The sequence below is a fragment of the Callospermophilus lateralis genome, unplaced genomic scaffold (genome assembly GCF_048772815.1).
Source record: "Callospermophilus lateralis isolate mCalLat2 unplaced genomic scaffold, mCalLat2.hap1 Scaffold_74, whole genome shotgun sequence".
In the NCBI taxonomy this organism is placed as follows: domain Eukaryota; kingdom Metazoa; phylum Chordata; class Mammalia; order Rodentia; family Sciuridae; genus Callospermophilus; species Callospermophilus lateralis.
Window position 1 is genome coordinate 314,867 of NW_027515420.1, and position 14,768 is coordinate 329,634.

A 14,768-nucleotide genomic window follows, 5' to 3' on the forward strand; every position below is an offset into this window, starting at 1 on the left:
CCTTGTGAGAGTCTCTCCAACATAGACGGGAACAGATCAAACTTTTAAAAGAATTAAGATCCCTAGACTCTGAGCTCTGTTCATTAGCCTTAGGCACGGAGTCAATGCAAGCTGGCCCACGGCGGTCTAATACAAAGGCTAAGCCACTCCATCAGCCTGTTCTCGCCTTCCCAGTCACCCGCAGTCAGATAGATAAGCCTGCCCAGGCTGAGGTCAAAGACTTAGACGAGGATCAAGAGGAGGAAGTGGGGGAAATGGATCAAGGAGATCAGGACTCAGAGGATGAGGAGTTCACCCCTAGGCAGGAAGGAACCCAGAGTGTCTACAAAAAAATTAGGCCTGCGTTTTCTTGAAAAACATAAAAAGACTTGTGCTCACAATGGCCCCACTGTGCCCTACAAGTTGACTTTATTAGAAAGCCACAGCGCACAATGGCTTACTCCCAATGATTGGAAATTTTTAGACCGAGCTACCCTCAGTGCCGGAGATTTCCTGTTATGGAATGCAGATTTCGAGGAGCACTGTCAGGAAACTGCTCAAAAAAAATTAACTAAGGCCTCCTCTAAATCCTGAACTTATGTTAAGCTAGTGGGCTATGCGCCATTTGACACTAAAACTAAATAGGCACGTTTCCCTGCTGGAATTTTGGCGCAGATTCAGATGGCTTGCTTACATGCTTGGAGATGCCTCCCTCAAACTGGCTCGGCTACCACTTCTTTGGCAAAAATTTGACAAGGACCCAACGACCCTTATAGAAACCTTGTTCCCCGGCTTAACCTAGCTGCAGAATGCTTGCTTGGACCAAGCGAAAGCAAAAGAACTTTTGTAAAACATCTTGCCTTTGAAAACGCCAACCCGGCATGTCAGGATGTTCTTCGACCAGATAAGGAAAAAGGGAAACTTTCTGACTTTATTAGACTCTGTGCAGGGGTGGGTGCAGCCCATGCCATGGGTCTCGCCCATCATGCCCCCTTTACCAAGGTCTTTCACAATCCTGGCTCATGTACTTGCTTTACTTGTAAACAACCTGGCCATTTTGCACGCAAGTGTCTGAAAGACAAACAAAGCCTAGGAATATCGTCTCCTCAAACTGGGGCTAAACCGCCCCCAGCTACCCTTTGTTCTAGATGTGGTAAATGTCATCACTGGGCCAGTAAGTGTAGATCTAAGACAAATGGCCTCAGACAGCCTATTTCTTCCTGCTTCTCAGGAAACCCCCTGCGGGGCCAGCCCCTGGCCACGACCTCCCCCAGGACAAAACCAGGGGCAATAAGGTTTATTCCCTTCCAAACTCCAAACCTACCACAAAATTCTTCCCCACAATTGCCTCCCTCCAACTAGCCACCCCAGGCAGCGCAGGATTGGACCTCTGTGCCACCACCGATACAATATTAGACTCAATGCAAGGGCACCAGATAATACCCACTAGAATTATGGGTCCCCCTTCATCTCATACGAGTGCCCTTATTCTTGGAAGAGCCTCTGCTACCTTAAATGGTGTTCAGGTCTTCCCTGGCATTAATGATAATGATTTCACTGGAGAAATAAAAATACTAGCAACAGCTATTAATGGAGTTGCGGCCATCCCAGAAGGAACAAGACTTGCACAATTAATATTCCTTCCCTTGGATTCAGGAGGCACTTCCACCGCCCAAACATACAATGGGGGACAGCCTCCCTCGGCTCCTCTGATGTATATTGGGTTCAGCCCATTTCTCACAATAGACCCACCCTTACCTTACTTATTGAAAAAAAGGAATTCCAAGGAATTCTAGATACTGGAGCTGATGCCACAATTATTTCTCACAAATACTGGCCATCAGGTTGGCCCATCACCCCATCCTTGAATGACCTAAAAGGGTTAAGAGTCAAAAAATCCCCATGTCAGTTCTAGGGCTCTTAGCTTTACTGATAAAGAGGGTAATAAGGTGACTGTCACTCCTTTCATTGTTCCTGACCTCCCTGTTAACCTATGGGGCCGAGATATTTTGAGTCAAATGGAAGTCATTCTTGCCAGTCCCAATTCCATGGTGACTCATCAAATGCTTCGTATAAATTTTGTCCCTGGTACAGGCCTTGTGAGACTGAGAGAAGGACTGGTGGGGACTATAAAACCCATAAAAAAACAAATACATATGGACTTGGGTATTCTGATTTTTAGTGTCGGTTCCTGACCCTCCTGTACCCCATGCAGATAAAGTTATTTGGGAGACTCAGACTCTTGTGTGGGTGGATCAGTGGCCCCTTACCCCCCAAAAAAATTGGAGGCTGCCTCCATGTTAGTGAAGGAACAGCTGGCAGCCGGCCATGTAGAGCCCTCAACCTCACCATGGATTACTCCTATTTTTGTTATCAAGAAAAAATCAGACAAGCGGCATCTTTTACAATATTTGTGTGCCAGTAATAAAGTTATGTGCCTGATGGGAGCACTACTGCCTCGAATTCCCACACCAATGGCTATTCCCAAAACTATTGTAAAATGGTTATTGACTTAAAAGTTTGCTTTTTTACCATTCCTTTACATCCTGAGGATAGACCATATTTTGCCTTTAGTCTCCCTTGCATTAATTTCCACGGCCCTATGCAGAGATTTCAATGGAAGGTTCTTCCCCAAGGTATGGACAACAGCCCTAGTCTTTGCTAAATATAAGTTGTTCAAGCAGTAGACCCTGTGAGAGAGTGATGACCACAATTTTATGTTTTACATAATATGGATGAATTTTTAATTGCTGCACCTAATTACCATGACCTTAATAATTGTTACTTGGACCTTTAGAAAACCCTCACTACCTTGAGACTACGGATAGCTCCTGATAAGGTTTAAACACAGGACCCTTATACCTATTTGGGCCTTAAACTTCAAGATAATCAGATCCAAATTCATAAAATACAACTGCGTGTGAACCATCTTCACACCCTTAATGATTCTCAAAAATTACTGGGAGATATTCAATGGCTAAGAACATATTTAAAATTATCCACTTGTGTACTTTTGCCCCTTAATGATATTTTGAGAGGTGATTCCTACCCTTCCTCCCCTCAAAAGCTTACTCCCGAGGTATGACAGGCATTAAACCAAGTCACAGAGGCCATTGCCAAACAGTTTGTTACACAAATTTCTTATAACCTTCCTCTGGTTCTGGTTCTTTTACACACTCCTCATATACCCTCAGGAAAATTTTGGCAGTGATATCCATATTTTAAAAATAAAGGCTTCCCCTTGCTTTGGGTCCATTTATCCACCACATCCTCCAAGTTTATTACCGTTTATCTTGCTCAGGTAGCTTCTATTATTATTAAAGGTCGTTTGCTTTCTTGACAACATTTTGGCAAAGACCCTGATAATATTTTAATTCCATATACTAATGACCAAACCCAATTTTTACTACAGAGAGGGGATGAATGGGGTATTGCCCAATCAGGCCATTTGGGAACAATTGATAACCACGTCCCCAATGACACCCTTTTACATTTTGTCCAGATACATCCATTTATTTTTCCCAAAATTACTCAAAAGGCTCCCAGTTCCAAGCCCTTACTGTCTTTACAGACGGTTCCAGTAATGGCTGTGCGGTCTTCGTTGTCAATAACCAGCCTACCACCTTTGATACTGTCTATCATTCAGCAAAGTTTGTGAAATTGTTTGCCATAACACAAGTTTTTATAACATTTTGTGATAATCCTGTTAATATTCATACAGACAGTGCCTACATTGCTCATTCTGTGCCCCTCCTGGAGATTTCACCCGCCATTAAAGCTTCTTCCAATGCGGCCTTTCTGTTTCACCAGCTTCAGCAGCTAATTCAGGCCAGACAACACCCATTTTTCTTAGGACACATCAGGGCACACTCTGATCTTTCCGGCCCTCTAACACAGGTAATGCTCAAGCTGATGCAGCAACTCCTACCATCTTTCCAATTTTTGGTGGCTCCATTCAATAGGCCACGGAGCTAAACAATCTTCACCAACTAAATTCCCAGAGCCTTCGATTACTTTGTAAAATTACCAGGCAACAGAAACGAGAAATAGTAAAAGAATGCCCTGCTTGCGCTCTCTCCCTCTCCATTCAACACTTGGGAGTTAACCCCCGAGGATTACTGCCAAATCAGGTTTGGCAAATGGATGTTACTCATTTTCCTGAATTTGGAAAAACCAAATATATACACATTTCTATCGATACCTTCAGCAGCTTTATTTTTGCATCACCACATTCTGGAGAGGCTACCAAAGATGTCCTTTCTCATCTTGTTTCAGCCTTTTCCATAATGGGTAAACCAATACATATTAAAACAGATAATTGTCCTCCATATACCAGTGCCAAGTTTAAACAGTTTTGTGCTACCTTGCAATTTTGTCATCCTACTGGAATTCAATACAAACCTCAGGGCCAAGGCATTGTGGAATGTTCCACCTTACCTTAAAGACTTGGCTATTTCGCCTTAAGGCTTCCGCCCTTGTATTTACCACTTACAGGCATTGCCTTAACCATGCATTATTTGCCCTTTCTTTTCTTACCCTAGACAGTGAAGGCCTTTCGGCTGCAGACACACACTGGCATCCCTTTTCCAATTCTGATCAGCCACCTGTTATGTGGCGAAATCCCCTTACAAATAAATGGAAATGCCCACATCCTGTCCTCATCTGGGAATGAGGCTCAGCTTGTGTTTTGGACCAAGAGCTAGCAGCCCCAAGATGGTTACCAGAATGCCTGGTTAAACAGGTTAATGACTTACCTCAAACCGGGGACGGAGGCCCTCTCCCTGAGTACAAATTTTCCCCTTTTTCGGATCCATCCAACAATCTGTGTGAGGATCCTGCTTAAGGCACTTCTGCTGAACAGGTTTGTGCACGGAGGCCTGGGCCCTCCACCTTCCAACATCATGGAGTACCTTCCCCCCCCTCCCCCTGTGAAGGCAACGGAGTATCTTGGACTCAGGCTCCCACTAGTTGGAACCAGACTGCTGACTGCATGACTAAGGTGGCTTACCTCCGTGCCGAGGTTGACCATAAATTCAGAGGAGTTCATCAGCCTAAATGGGTATGTGTTAACAAGCCAAAGATTATTCCCCCTAGTATAAGTAAAGCTCTCCAAAATTGTTCTGCAACCCGTACGCATACCCAGGCGATGCATGTCTCTTGTTTTGTGTCGGCCTCAATTTGTGTTAACAAGCAGGGAGAATGATTTTTGAAGCCTCCCTAACTAAAACTCATGAAGCAGGGGGGGCCACTATTCATTATACCCCCGTTCTCTTTGACCAGGGAGGAGAAGGCAAATAAACCAAGCTACAGTCAGCTGGGTGCCAAGGCACTGTCGGAAAAACTTCCTACTGGCCCATTAAGGACCCTACAGGGGTCTCTGATGGTAGAGGACCCACTGATGAAGTCAAGCATCCTCAGATAATCAAACTTTTGAAAACCCAAATCCCTGAGCTCACATATCATCCCTTAATGTAGCCGAAATCCCAGTTCCCAGGTTTAGATACCAATACATTAGATATTTTGCAAACTACCTTCTCCTTCCTTAATAATTCCAACCCCACCCTTGCTGGTAATTGCTGGCTCTGCATGACAACAGGGGCAAGCATGCCTATGGCAGTTCCAATTAATTCTACTATGGACAATGATAATACATGCCAACCCGGATTTCCCTTTAAAGTACAGCCTATAGGCACTTTTACATTATGTCTTTTAGGCGTGATGCAGAATAATACCTATGATATGGATTTTGGAATTGCTTCCTTTGGAAATTGCTCAACAGTACAAAATTATTCCTCACCCATCCCATCTCTTTGTCCCCCCAATGGCACAGTTGTTATGTGTGGAGGAAATGTGGCCTTCCCCAGGCTTCCAGCGAATTTGAACAGTGGCTGTGTTCTTGCCTTATTACTCCCTGATGTAACTATTGTCCCAGGAGAAGAACCTCTAGCCTAGACACCTTAGTCAAAAGACAGAGGCGGGCGATACAGGCCTTATCACTTATTGCCAGCCTTGGAATAACAGCTGCTGTGGGCACAGGTACACTGGCTTAGGCACGGCAATACACCCTTACCATCGCCTGTCTCAACAACTTAAAATGATGTACAAACTCTTTCAGAAACCATTAAAGATTTGTAGGACCAAATAGACTTCCTGGCAAAAGTGTTCCTTCAAAACAGACGAGGCTTAGATTTGCTGACTGCTAACCAGGGAGATATTTGATTGGCCTTAGGGGAACGATGCTGCTTTTATGCCAATAAATCAGTCATAGTATGCACTAAATTTAAGCAGCTTCAAGAAGACCTAGAAAAGAGATGAAGGGAACTATTTGAAAATCCCCTCTGGACAAAGCTTAATGGATTTCTACCCTACCTTCTTCCCCTATTAGGCCCTTTGTTGGGTTTACGTTTAATGGTGACCATAGGACCCTGCATTATAAACAGTGTGGTACAATTTATTAAAGAACACATTAATATTATGGCCTCTAAGCCCCTACAAATACACTATCATCATCTGGAGATGGAAGACCACGCTGTCAACTTTTAAAAGGATGTTCTACCCTTCTCACAGGCTTATTTCTTAAGTTTACATCCCCACAAATCTCTCTTTCTTACATAAAACTATAAGTAACAGCTCTGACAAACCATCTTCTGCCCTTGCCATAAGGGTTCGTCTACATGGGCCCTTCGGCTTGGGGGAAGACGCACCCATGGAGTGAGGACGTTAGGCCATAATATCGGAGGGTGCAGGAAGGATTGCAAAAGGATGGATCCATGGATCCCCAAACACAAGACCTGTGAGTGACATGCTCTGGTGCATGGCGGTTGGCATGCTTCCCCTTCAAGGCCATCTCCTCCAAAAACATGCCAAGGCCACCACGAAATCTGCTAGTAAAGATGCTCGCTCGAATCAGGAGATATTCTAAGGCCTCCTAGAGAAACAGAGCCTCTAACCCCCCCCCCTAAAAACATGGCCGGTAAGGTAGGTCAAATATTTTATATAAGAAAGGGGGAGATGTCAGGGGCTAAAAGGAAGTTCTCCTTCAAAGAATAGCCTGACACTTACAAGAAACAGCCCCCTGGGAGACATCCTGCCTGGGAGATATCCCACAACCATCTATCTCCCTGAGACATCCTGTCGCCATCTGTCTTCCTGAAATATCCTGAGGTTATCTAACCCTGTGAAGACATCCAGCAACTGCCGATAAGAGAGCTTTCCCATCAGCAGCATATAAACACCCTGTGAGAACAATAAAAGTTTGCAGCTTGATCAGAACTCCTGTCTGGGTGTCATCTGTCCTGTCTCTTGTCCCTTCATTCCTTCCCAACTATGTTCGATGCCCACGTTGATGTGTCCTGCCGGCCGGGACACCTGGCACTAACCCATACCCTACTAGACTATGACTACTAATCCTAATATGATGGAGAAAAATAACCCAAATAGAATAGAAATACAAGCAGTTCAGCGGAGGCATGGTGTATAGTTGGAGTTGCCTTTTGCATGATCTAGGGTAGGTGTTATAAATCTAGCTAATTTTTAAATGAAATAGTTCTCCATGTGTTTTTAAAGTTAAAAAATATGTGAATACCTGTCTCCCTTTCTCTGTAGCCTACTTGCCACATGTATTTTATATGCACATATAGAATCCTACGTGGTATCACACGTATATTCTTGTGAGGTGGCTGACTTAGCAGATTCAAATTGTGAGAAGAGATCACTTCTCCTAAACGCTGTTGGAACTGAAAATTCAACCTATGGGGGAGCCTCCTAGTAAAAAAAAAACATTATACATAAATCCATGCTAAGTAAAATTAATATTTTTGCATCAGTGGATGATATATATTTCATGAAGAATTTCGATTGGCATATATATTGCTACTTTTCATTGTCTGTGTTTGTGTTTTGTGTGTGTGTGTATATATATATATATATATATATATATATATATATATATATATATATACTCTCCAAATTTTTCAAAATATAAAATATATGTGTCCTATATACACTACCTAAATTCATTCATGTTCATGTATGTGGATTCATAATCAACTTTTCACAAGATTATTCTCAGAAATATACATCCACCTGAAATACATATTTGTTTCCTAGTACTGAAAAGTAACTTCAGTAAATGGTGCATACAATCCTAATATTTCTACAGTAACTGACCCAGTTTAACATCAATGCAAATAGATTCCTATGGGACATGATGTGTATTTTGAAGTTCATTTTATTTAACACTGGTACATTACTATTTCTTCAGTTTATGCGCACCATAGGATATATATTTCATCCACAGGTTCACAAATTAATAGGCATTTGTTTCACTTTCAATCATTTCCTGCTTCAGAACACATGTATTCCTCCAGGTTTCTTGACTGTTCTTCTCATGAGACTTCTTTAGAAACACATTGTTTTCGGTTTCCATAAAAATTTGAAGCAAAACTCCCACACTCTTCATGATAAACCATAACCCTAATATTACCATTAGATGTATAACTTTTTGGAATGAATGATTGTATATCAATATAAGATTTCCTGTATATTTTCAGATAACAATTCAATCCATTATTTAAAGTTGGTACCAGTTATATAATTTATGTTGAGTGTCTATATGGAAGAAGCTGAAGGCCATTTGAGAGTGTTTTGGTTTTAATTGTGGTCATTTGTTTGTGGTTGGAAGAGATGACTGGGTCCACCTGGGCTTGAACACTGGTGTGATTCCCCATAAGACTGAGTTCTGGAACTGAACTAAGAGAAGTATTGCCATGAATTCGTGTTGGGATTTTAGGAGGCCACGCATGAGAATCACCCTTGGAAACTGAGTTCTAGGCCCAGGATGGCTTTCCACATCGCCATGGAAATCTCATCCAGGATATTACATGATTTTATTTTTAAAGAGTTGACAGCCATAATTAAGAGACAAAACACACATGGATCTCACATTGTAGACCTCAATGGGCCTGGCTTCATGTGACCTTTTGCCCCCTCTTTGGGAAGCCTTGCCTGTGAGAGTTCTCCAGAGGTTTCATTCAAATGAGCTTCCTCAAAATTTTATGGTTCCTGGATGAATGGGAAACACACAGTGGCTCCAAATTCATCCTTGAAAAATGGCGAGAAAAATACCATGAAATTTTGGACATTCCCTTGACCAGATGGCACTGGAAAACATTTCCATGTCCTATTGCTGATCAGGAGTATACCAGACAGTGCCTTGATTGACTGGGCTTCATGAAAATGCTGTAGAACAGAGATGCCAGTAAGTTGGAGCCTTCTGAGTAGTGAACCTAGAGTAGTGGTTAGCAAGTGTGTGATAATACATCTGTGCTGTGGCCATGTAGATCTGCCATTGGCTTCCAAATGTCCTGTGACTGACATGGTGCAGCCAGCAGACAATTATATGAAAAGGCATCTTGGTATATGGAGACGTTTCTGGGCAATGTTCAGAATCAGGTTGCTATGGAAAAGAGTGCAAGCTATGTGGGGTAGAAGCCTAGTTGGTGCGTTCTCCAGCAGACACTGACCAACCACATGTGACAGAATGCCGTGCAGCACTGCGACCAATTTGGACTCCTTGTATTTTGTGAAGCAAATACCAAACTCCCATTGTAGCAGCAAGAAAGACCATTATAAGTGGAGTATGACCAAAGGGCTTCACAGTCCACACGGGGAGACGCTTAGCTCCAATGGCCATTGTTTACCTACAAAAAGAGAATTCATCACTGCTGCACCATTTTCATTGGAAAATAAGAACACATGTCCTTCAGGTCACATAGATGCATATCTAGCTTTGATGGTCTCAAAACAAAGGAAGCTAAAGCTCCTGACAACAACATATATTTTAAGTGCCCAGCCTCAGAGGCAGTTTCTCAAAATGTCTTTAGGCCAGGAAACCTCTATATTCATAGACACAGGGTACAACTCTTTGTACCCCCAATACTAATTTATACGTCTTCAAAATATTGCTCCCAGAAATGGTACAAGAAATACTCATGTCACCTGATCTACATATACATTGTATCACAGTAATATTCTGAAAACAAAATGCAAAGGTCACACTTATGATTGTACCAAAACCTAAATGGAAAGTGAACCTGCATTACTAAAATCATCCATGTCCACTTGCCTAATGCTCTCAAATGTCAATCCTATTGACGACTACATATTTCTTTTTTCCTTAGATTATATAATTAAAGTCAAACATGTTGAATGTGTAATCCTATCACTAACTTTATGCTTTGCCTGATTTCATAATGTCTCTATTGATATCTGCTTTCCTACAGGTTTTCTCCAGTTCATCATTGTGACTGACTCTTCACATGTGCTGACATTTACATTCACTCTCTATATGAAACCCTATTGCTAAAGGACTTTTTTTTCCAAATCCTATATTCACTCTTCTTCCTAAACCTACCAACTATATTCCTAATCTTACTGACTATCCCGTTTTAAATGGATGTTCTTTTCTACATTCAGTCATCCAAGTAAATGTCAGGTGAGCGTCGGAGGAAGAGACCACCCAGAATCTACCTCATGCAACAGCAAAGGGTTTATTGGGGGTCCAGCGTGCTGGTGCTCATAGCTCACTTGAATAGAGCAGAGAGCCCTGAGAACAGCTTAAGCAGAGCTTATATACTTTCCTTGGAGAGGGAAGGGAGGGATTTTTATTAATGGATCAAGGCGAGTGGGCAGTTTGCGCGTAACCGGGTGAGGGAGTGCATTCTGTAGTTTGGCAGTTAGGGACAGCACATTCTGGGAACAAGATTAGCAAACATTTCTCAAGATTTCAACAGTGTTTTGTTAAGCGTACAGAAAAACAGAAAGTGACAAGTGCCTATTTTATTAACCTTTCATTCCCCACCTTTTCTTCTAGCTACTTTTAGTCATAAAAGTGATCATTGGGGGGTGTCACATTTTATGTCTGCTAGTGGGGTATTAACATAAGTTTAAGTTGTCCAATTTGAGATTGGAGAAAAGAAATTACATGGTTGAACAAACAGAGTTTATAGTTAGCAATAATATGAGGATTATTATTGGACCAGCCAGGGTTGATAAATACGTAGTTAAACAGGGGGACTGTGTGAACCAAGACTCAAACCACCCTTTTTTGGCCTCTCTCTCTCATTGACACTCTTCAAGTTGTCCTTTTAATTTACTCATAGATTTTTTTACAACTCCATAATGGTCAGCATAAACACAACATTCTTCCATCAATGCAGAACAAAGGCCCCCTTCTCTCATGAAGAGGAGGTTCAACCCTTGACTGTTCTGTAAAACAACTTCAGAGAGAGAGGTTAAAGATTTCTGCAAAGCTGTGATGGAGGTTTCTAATATCTTTAAGTTTTGGTCTATTGCTGCTTCTAATTGTGTCATTTGTTGTGTCCCATGGACCAAGGCAGTGGTTCTTGTGCCCACCTCTGCTGCAACTCCTATTTCTAATAGGATGGCTAAAGTGAGGGATATATGTGCCCATTGGAACCAGTTTTTATTTCCCCCTATTTGAATTTCAAATGAACATGCATCAGGATAAAGCACTCTGGGAAACATCTGCACCATTACACAATTAATCATATCTGTTGACAACTTCATGAAAACATAAAAAATGTTTAAGTATATAGAATTATACTGCTGTAGGGACAGACAAGGCAAGGCGCCTAAGATAGTACCGAAGACAGGGAAACAGTCCTATTCGTTTGCAACCAGATTCAGAGGGCATTACTTCTGTTGTAATCAATAAATCCCCTGAAACCCAAGTTTAGGTAGTTTCAGAATTTTGTACCCAACATGTAAAGGAAGGGGCGCAGAAGTTCACAGTCTGCAGAAGTTCACAAAAAGCAGTTTATTTTTCTGTTTTTTTCCTCTGTTCTTGGCAAGTTAACTTTTCAAGTACACCTGGGTTAGGGAGAGCTCTTTCTTCCCTTTAATTTTGACCCTGCCAGCTGTTACCATGGAGCCCAGTTTGTAACTTCTGTATCTTAGAAATGTAGCCATCTCTGTGAATCCCTAGCTCATGGCCAGAGGCCTTGTACACATATTTTGTGAAAAACTAGTAAGGGGGTGTCTACCTTAGGAGTGCAGATTTTTTAGCCAGTGGCCAAGTAGAACAGGGCAACACGTAAAGAGAAATTTTATCTACTTTGAAGTCTTTTATAGGGACTCTTTTGCTGAAAGTCCTAAAGTCAGCCATGATGAAGACTTCTGAAGAAGGTCAGATAAGACTTTTCGGTGGGCCTGGTACAGAGGGGGCAGATGGGGTAGGTGGGGCTGAGAGCAGTTCTGAAGATCTGAGAATGAGGAAGGAAAGATGTAAAGGAATAATGGAAAAGGGGTTTTGGGATTTTCCTAGCAACAAAAACTTGAGCAGTAGAACAGGTAGAGCAGAGGAGAAGACTGGAGTTAGTATCACTAAAAGCCTGTAAGGGACTTTAAATTCTGAGTAACCTTTTTTCAGTGATGACAAAGAAACTTTTAAGTCCATTTTCATTACATCTTGCATAGGGGTCTGAGGGCTCTCCTCAGCTGGTTTGAGATTTGGGTTAGCTGGTAAGAGGACCTGGTGGGATCCGGTGTGGACACTGATAGGAGAAGAGAGGAGGGAGTTGGTGGAGGGGTACTTCATTACCTGCTACCTCAGCAATTGGGCAATGGTCTGAGAACTGGCAGAGGTTTGGATTTTTGATCTAGTAATTGGAGGGGAGAAATCATGTTGCTGAGGTGATAGTGACAGCAGAGAGACTGGAGCAGAAGGCTAAGGGTGAGGATCTATTGGAGAAACATAGGTCAGGATGTGAGCGAAGGAGGAAAAAGGCCTCCACATAGGGGAATCTCCTTTCACACTTTTGAGCATTTACAGAAGTTAAAAATGTCACGCAGAATTTGAGGACCTAGAGACCCCACTGTGGGCCATCGGTTTTGGTTATCTAATTGGTAATATGGCCAATGCTGTGTACAGAATTTTTTTTATTGGTTATTCAAAACATTACAAAGATTGCAGAATCACATTGGTTACACATCCACATTTTTACATAATTCCATAATAGTAACTGTTGTATTCTGCTACCTTTCCTATTCTCTACTATCCCCCCTCCCCTCCCCTTCCATCTTCTCTCTCTACCCTATCTACTGTAATTCATTTCTCTCCTTATTTTTTTTCCCATTCCCCTCACAACCTCTTATATGTAATTTTGTATAACAATGAGGGTCTCCTTCCATTTCCATCCAATTTCTCTTTTCTTTCCCTTTTCTCTACAGAATTTGATGAGAAGCTTGAGATCCATCAGGCAGTCCCTGTATGCTCACATCCCCATGACTTAGAGAAGAAGTCGGCTTTCCCCCCACACAGCCGTGATTTCATGTGGCTTTGATAGTCCACCAGGCAATCATAGTAATCTAGGCTAGCCAACCTGCATCTGGCTCACTTGTCCCTACATCCATTAGGTTTGTTTCCATTGTCTACCGTTTGGAAGGGATTTAATGGAATTTTAGTGGCATCCTCTTCATCAGGGATATCCCAATAGGAAAGACGTATAGCCAGCTAATAAATGTCTGGGTAGAGAGATGGTCACTAGTTACCTAATTGGGCTGTATACGAGATAGACCATAATTCTTTTCCAGTAGGATTTGTGATCAGCCATCGCTGCTGAACGGGCTGATGAGGGTTAGGACTACTGGTGGTCAAGGGGAGAGTCTATAGCTTTATCCACATGGCGAATACACAATTTGAAAGGGTTACCAGTCTTTTCCAGTTTCCAGCCAGAGTCTCAACAGGCCGCAGGCTTGAGATGAGAGGTATGGATCCAGGAATTGATTCTGTCTACCTTTACCGCTGTAGGTGTTATAAGTAGCACCTGGTATGGTCCTTTCAAGCGGGGTTCCAGGGATGACACCTGATGTCGTCTTACATAGAAGAAGTATCTTACTTGATGTTGATTTGGAGTCCTCTCGTCGCCAGGTTGTTAGGCAGTGGCCATCTGTTTTCACAGGTATCCTGAGTTCTTTCAAGAGCTTTAAGTCTGTAAAGCAAATGGGTGTGAAAGAAATCGTTAGGTCTTAGAGTTGGGGTTAGGTCCCTTACTGGAGGAGGGGCACCATAGAAAATTTCATAGGGGGTGAGGTTACACAAAGAAACAGAGGGAGTATTTCTTGCATGAAACAGTTCATAAGGCAGGAGCATAGTCCAATATTTTATGCCGGTCTCTAAGCTTAATTTCGTTATGGTCTCTTTAATGTTTCTATTCATTCATTCTGCCTGTCCTGAACTCGGGGGTCTATAAGCACAATGTAACTTTCAATAAATCCCCAAGGTCCTGGCTAACCCCTGACTTATGTGGGTTATGAATGCCGTTCCATTATCACACCCTATTACTTTAGGCAGGCCGTATCTTAGAAAAATATCTTCCAGGATCTTCTTCACCACAATTTGCACTGTTTCTTTATTTTTTTTTTCCTTTTCTTTTTTTTTTTTTTTTTTTTTTTTTTTGGTGGGAAAGGCTTCAATCCATCCTGAAAATGTATCTACAAAGACTAGGAGATATTTAAGTCCATAACTTGCTGGCTTTATTTCAGTAAAGTACACTTCCCAGAATTGTCCTTGTCTGGTTCCTCATAGGTGCTTTCCTGTAGGAAGCTTGGAAGGATAAGAATTAACCATTTGATGGACCTGACAGGCTTTTGTTAACCATTCAGTTATTTCCTTTAACTGTGAGTCGGTTAGTGGAAAACTCTGTTCTTGATCCTTCATAAATGAATGTAGTTTCTTTAAACTAAGGTGAGTGATTTGATGTACATTA